General features: G+C 39.5%; 1 non-coding gene across 1 annotated transcript; it reads right to left on the reverse strand.

The window, feature by feature from the left end:
• Positions 1 to 4,624: 4,624 nt before the first annotated feature.
• On the reverse strand, positions 4,625 to 4,763 carry LOC142444227 (small Cajal body-specific RNA 11). The gene has a single exon (XR_012783877.1).
• Between the last annotated feature and the right edge of the window lie 2,568 nt (positions 4,764 to 7,331).

The raw sequence follows: 7,331 nt of genomic DNA on the forward strand, positions 1-7,331 counted from the left end.
TCATGTGTATAAGAAAGATGTTTATATACAAGAGCAGTTGAATATTGAGAAAACATCCTAGTCCAGTCCAGATTAAATCTGTAAGTCTGATATTAGTCCATATATCTGATACCAGTCTATAAAGTCCTCTTCAGACTCATGAAACACATGCAATGACGATGCCCAATGCAGGAAGATCACAGCCCAGTGGGTACAAAGTCTTGTGGATCCAGTGGCGGTAGAATCATTACAACACTGGTAGGGGTCTCCACGTGGCTCCTCTAGTTCCCAGGGCAAGGGTCTATCAGCATAGTGCCATGTGTCTTGTCAGTTGAGCAGTCTCTCAGAGTGATCTCAGAGAGAGTGAATCTGTCTACCACCTCCAAGGAGGAAATCCACTAATTCCCAGAATTCTCAGAAGGCTAGGCCCACACAGAGGCCTCATTGGCTATGACTTGATTGACAGACTAGGCTCCACCCCTTCACTCCTAATCCTCTCAAGTCCCAGATTGACACCAGATTATGTAACAGGGACCTTCATTTACTGACGAGGCATGACTTCAAATAAAAAATAAATAGTAGTAAAAATCTATCAATATCAAAAATTGGAATGTATGAAATATGAACCTAGGAAATTTTCAAGTTGTCAAAAATGAAATGCAACATATAACATTGATATCCTAGGCATTCTTGAGTTGAAATGGACCTGTATTGGCCATTTTGGATCAGAAAATCACATGTCTCACTATGCTGGGAATGACACAATCAAGAGGAAGGGAGTTGCATTTATTATCAAAAAAGACTTTACAAGATGTATATTGAAGTAAAATCCTGCCTTTGACAGGATTATATCTATCCACCAATATGGAAGTCCAACTAAATCCAATGCCACCACTATCCAATAACACCATTATTCAAGTTTTTACACGAACTATGAAAGCTCGTGATGCCGAAATCTGCCATTGTCTTTAGTCAGAAAAATTGATCAAACGTGCAATCAAGATACATTGATAATTATTGACAGATGGGAAGGCAAATGTCAGAAACCAAAAGGAAGGAGCACTCCTTGGAAACTATAACCTTGGTCGTAGAAACAAAGGTGGAGTTCCCCTGGTAGAATTTTGCAGGACCAATGAGTCATTTGCAACAAAAGCCTGTTTTCAACAACACAAAAGGTGAATACACACATGGGCCTGTCGAGATGAAATATATAAAAATCAAATCGACCAATTCGGTGGGAAGAGATGACGGGGACGCTCAATAGCGGCCACTCAACTCCGCCCAGGGGCTGCTGTGGACAGAGCAACTGCTCACATGGAAGTGCAGGTTGAGTTGAAGAAAATGATAACACGTCCACAAAGTCAAAATATGACCTTGAGTGTATCCCAGCTGAATTTCGACAACATCTCAAGAACAGTTTTGACAGGTTGAAACTGACATGTGATGAGCTGTGGGAGGACATCAAGAATATCATGCATGAAGAAAGTAAAGAGTCGTTTAAAAGGTAGGAAAGAAAAAGAAGCTGAGTGTATGTCAAAAGAGACTTTGAAACTTCCTCTTAATTATAGAGTAGCTACAAAAAAAAATAGAAATGATGACATCAAATAGCCGAATAAAAATTTCCCAGGACAGGTCAAGAAGACAAAGTCAAAAATTATAATGAAATGTGCAAAGATCTCGTTAGTAAACCAAAAGGAAGAACATGCTTAACATAACTTAAAACTTAAAGGACTCAAGAAAAATAATTCAAGCCTCAATTTGAAATATTTAAAAACTCAGTGGGCAAAATATTGAATAATACAAGAAGCATTCAAAGACCAAGGAAAGAATACACAGCGTCACAATACAAAAAAGAGTAAGATAGCTTTCCACCATTTCAGGAGGTAGTGTATAAGCAAGAACCAATGGTACTGAAGGAAGAAATTCAAGCTACACTGAAAACATTAGCCAAAACCTCCAGGAATTGATGGACTTTCAATTGAAATGTTTGAACAAGTTGATGAAGCACTGGAAGCACCTATGTGTCTATGCCAGGAAATTTGGAAGACATCTAGTTGGCCAATTGACCAGCAGATCCATATTTGTATCTATTTTCAAGGAAGGTGATCCAACAAAAAGCTCAGATTGTGGAATAATATCATTGTTTTCACTGGCCAGTAAAATTTTACTGAAGATCATCCAACAGTTTCAGCAGTATGTAGACAAGGAGCTACCAGAGTTCAGACCAGATTCAAAAGGATACGAAGAACAAGGGATATCATTGCTGATGTCAGATCTTGGCTGAAAGCAGAAAATCCCAGAAAGATGTTTCCTTGAGTCTTATTGACTATGCTAAGGCATTCAACTGTGCAGAGCACAACAAATTCAAGGATAATCCTGAAAATGAGAATTCCAGAACCTGTAGCTGGATCAAGCATCAGTTGTGTGAACAGGATAAAGGAAGAGTACGTGATTTGAAATCAGGAAAGGTGTATATCAGGGTTGTAACCTCTCATCATACTTATTCAATTTGTTTACTGAGAAAATCATCAGAGAAGCTGAACTTTATGAAGAAGAACATGAGACGGCAACAAGATTGGAAGGAAGGCATGAACAACCTGCGATATGCATATGACTCAACCTTGCTCGCAGACAGTAAGAAGGACTGAAGCACTTGAAGATGAAGATCAAGAATGCTGCCTTCACTAGGGATGAAAATTCAATGTAAAGAAATCCCGAATCCTCAAACCTGGACCTGTAGGTACATAATGTAAGGAGATTGAAATGATCAAGGATTTCATTTTGGTTGGCTCTACAATCAATGTTCTTGGAGGTAGCAATCAAGAGAACAAATAATTCATTGCATTGGTTACATCTCCTACAAAAGACCTCTTTCAATGTTGAAAAGCAAGGATATTATTTTGAAGACCAAGTTTCACCTAACCCAAACCATGGTATTTTCAGTGGCCCCGTGTGCATGTAAAAATTGGATATTGCATAAGAAACACTGAAGAAGAATCTGTGCATTTGAGTTATGGTGTTGGAGAATACTGAAAGTACCGTGGATTGTCAAAAGAACAAACATCTTGAAAGGAGGACATCCAGAATTCTCCCTAGAGACAAGGATGGCAAGGTTTAGTCCGGAGAAACTCGTCTCTGGAGAAAGACGCCCGTGCTTGGTAATGTAGAGGGGCCATGAAAGAATCAAGCAATCAATGAGATTGCTTGATACAGTGGTTGCAACAATGGGCTCAAATGTAAGAACAACTGTGAAGCTGGAACAGGTGGGGCATGTTATGCTCAGTTTACAAACAACTGTGAAGCTGGAACAGGTGGGGCATGTTATGCTCAGTTTACAAATGTTTGCTCTGAGTTGGAACAGATTGGATGCCACCCAGTAACAACATTTAATTCCCTAGCGCATGTGTTGTTTTGTGTGTGCATCCGGTGGAGGTAACTCTACTAGATATTGAAAACTGGTGTGCTAACGAAACAGGCCTCCAAGGGCAAAGATGAGGCTTGACCTTCTGGTCATGAGTAACATGTTCTCTGGCCTGTAGGTTCAGGTCCCGAGTGTGCTCTATGGCTGTGAGTTAGTTAGGTAAAAGAACTGGGCAGAATTCAGCTAATCCAAAAATATTAAGATAAGATTCATCTAATACTCATACCAGGGAGGTTTCTGAGGACAGTGCATGAGAGCATCCGTGGGAGATTGAATGAGAGGACAGGAAAAGGTGTTGGGGTCAGATGAATAGACGCACAGAGCTGGGAGAGCATACTCACCCAGGAGACCAGCTTTTGAATGTCACTTAGTTAAAAGATCATATGCAGTATGGTTTGTCCCGGGAGTTAGGAAGTGAACCATATAATGGTCGAGGCTTGGTGGCAGCTAAGAATTTTCTTTTGTAAGCAGGAGCATAGTTATAATAGGAGAGCTTGGAGTAACTTGGGCGGTTTTCACATCAACTCATTCGTAGCCTTGAGCATAGAGTGATAGATGACCACATTGAGTAACAACATGCGTATTTGGAAAGGAGTTGATGCAAAAAGGTACAAATGACAGTGAAAGACTTTGTATAACAGTCTTTAAATAGACCTCTAATGACTTGGGGTCTAGGAGCAGTGAGTTACTGAAAACCCCATCTCCGTAACATATAAACTGTGCAGGGGCTGAGGTACCAGGTGGGAACATGAAGGTCTGAAGCAGCTCACTTCACTGACAAGAATGTGAAGAGACTAACTGGATGCATACTTGATTTTTCTCTTGGAAGGAGGTGGAGCGTGGTGCAGGGAAAGAGGCAATTATGTATTATAAAAGCAGTAACTTCAAGGTTAGGTTGTACTGCCGACAATGCAATGCAATACATGCATGCAATATAGTACAATACAATACAACACTGTACTATACAACACGATACTATACAGTACCATACAACATAACATTATACTTTACAGTAGAGTATAATACAGTCACATTTAATTCAAGTGCTCTTTCTCTCAAGAATTAACTCCAGTTAATCAATCCACAGAGGATGAGGAGTTTAACAAGGTTGCCCTAAAATGCCCATTCTCCACCTAAACCTTTTCAAAGTCTCTCCTTGTTTTTGACCATCTGCTTCATGAACACTATCTTAAACCATGTGTATTCTTTTTATTTATTTTTGGAAATGTCCTCTCGTGTCTTTAAGAGCCAGCCCTGTGCTTAGAACAGCCCTCTTAAACTGAGAGGGTGATACTGTATGTCCTGCCTCAGCCCCACTGCCACAGCTGAGCACAGGGGAGCAGGGACACACAGGCCAGGACAAGAACAGGGTGTGTTCTTACAGTGGCTTATAACTCTCTATATCACTCAGACTTGACCTATTTTGTCTTCCTAGCTTTGTCCCGGGCACTCTGGCTTTCTCTCTGCCTCAAACCAATGTTGTGCTGCTTGCTTGCATTTTGTGATTCTCTGTTTTTAATGAATCAGCTCCCTTGTCTCATTTAGATATTAATACTTTTAAAATTTCATTTTATTGTGGGCTCTTACCACAATCCATCCATCCATCCATTGTGTCAAGCACTTGTACATACATTTCCATGATCATTTTCAAAACATTTTCTTTCCACTTCAGCTCTTGGTACTAGCTCAGTTCCCCACTCCCCATCTTTCCCTCCCTCATGAACCCTTGATAATTTATCATTTTTTTAAATGTCTCACACCAATCACTGTCTCCTTTCACCTGCTTTTCTGTTGTACACCCCCCCCTGGGAGGGGGTTATATGTAGATCATTGTTATAGATACCCCTTCCTCCCTCTTATTTTCCCCAAGTGGGGTGAAGAAAACTGTTGGTGTCCAGCTATCAAAAGATATAGCATCTGGGGTCTTAAAGGCTTGAAGATAAACAAGCTGCCATTTAGCTGAGAAGCAACAAACCCCACATGGAAGAAAACCACCAGCCTGTGTGATTATGAGGTGTTGGTGGGATCTGGTATTGGGCATCAAAGACTCAGAACAAAAAAACATATAGATGTGAATGAGGGGGAGGACTGAGTGGAGACCAAAGCCCATCTGTAGACTATTTGACATCCCCTTACAGAAGAGTCACAAGTGATGACCAGTCAGTGTGCAGTAGAGCATGACAAAACATACAACTCTTCTCTAGTTCTTTAATGCTTCCTTCCCCCCACTATCAGGACCCCATTCTACCTTACAAATCCAGTTAGACCAGAGCATGTGCATGGATATAGATAAGAGCTCACAACACAGGGAATCCAGGACAAATAAATCCCTCAGGACCAATAATCCAATAATGAGAGTAGATATTAATTCATTCAACATGCCCTTTCCTGACTTCTGAATATGGCAACCAAAAACATCCACAGTTTGATAATAAAGTAACAAAGGCCATATTCTACCTTCTAAAAAAAATAAGATAGCCTCATATCTCATTTAGTGAGTGATGGAGTCATATGAGTTGTCATACACAGCTGATCAAAGTATAAATGTGCACCACAATTTGTATTGATACGTCAAGGGAGAAAGTGATATAAAACATAGTTGTACATGTGCACCATTTTGCATCACCACTACGGCCAATAATAAAAATATAACTTGGGCACATAGTATTGTAAAATAAATATTTATAAATATGCTTGAATGAATATGAATGAGTATTTTAGTAGTGAGACTCAGGTAAACCTTATATTGCTAGCTGCAAGGTTGATGGTTCAAAGTCACCAGCCACTCATAGAAGAAAGATGACGATATCTACTCCTGTAAGATTCACAGCTTCAAAGGCCCTTAAAGACCTCACTGATCATTAGACTTTACTAGATGGAAGGGGGCACGTTTTAGTGGTAGCATAGTGCATGCTCACAAAATGCACACTTGAAGAATAAGAGTATAATTAAACAATGCAACTCAATATTGAACGGATAGAAAAATTCAGCAAAATCCTTATTTGCAGATTATCTTTTGGTAGAAATACTTCAAATTAGTTTCTGGAAAATGGATTGTTTGCTTTAAGCACAATGCGCACAAATATCCGCTAAAAGCTTAGACCTATTTTCTGGAAATTTCCATTGACTGCGGCTAATGCAGCACTTACTCTGGTGCTATGTTTAGGTGTTCTCTGCCCTGATTCAGTTGTTTGTAGCAGGTATACCATGTGTGCTTGTCCTCTGCGAACTGCACTCTTCCAGGAAATTGCCTGTCAGACTTTTCTGGGGCTCCTCTTCCTGTGATAATTTGGCTTCTCCCTACAACATTATTAGGCAATTTCAGCATTTTTTCCCTTAAAAACAAAACTTAATGTTATTTAAAATTAGCAGAGTTTTTATTTGCAAAACAAGAGATGGGCCAGATAAACTCTGTTTATGGACAGGGACATAAAACAACATTTAAAATTAGAACACTAGAATGGATTTATGCTGCATTTTTATCTTAATTTTGAAGATTCCATAAAAGTATAGTTATTTTTAGATGAGCGTAATTGAAAGAAAACATACCAGACCTTTATAATTGTATACTAGTTAGGTATCTAAGCACAACTGATTTTTTCTAATTGTCAAGGTAGAAATGGAAAAGGAAGAATCATATTTATAACAAATAAGACTTTATCATCAGTCGCCTTGAGGTGAGACTCTTGTCAACTGTGTAATCTTGAATATTGTGTTTCCCTTTGAAAGCTCGGTACTTTTTAAAGTACTCACTGCTAACTTATACAGTTGGTAGTTCCGACCCACTAGATGGACCGTGGAGTAAAGAGCAGCAGTCAGTATCTGTAAAGATTCTCACTAACCCACTGCCATTCAGTTAATTCTGGAGCAGGAGATCCTATAGAACACATATGTAGAACTACCACATCTTTTATTGGTAGACCAGTCAGTG

Source organism: Tenrec ecaudatus, chromosome 3, assembly GCF_050624435.1.
Source record: "Tenrec ecaudatus isolate mTenEca1 chromosome 3, mTenEca1.hap1, whole genome shotgun sequence".
Classification (NCBI taxonomy): domain Eukaryota; kingdom Metazoa; phylum Chordata; class Mammalia; order Afrosoricida; family Tenrecidae; genus Tenrec; species Tenrec ecaudatus.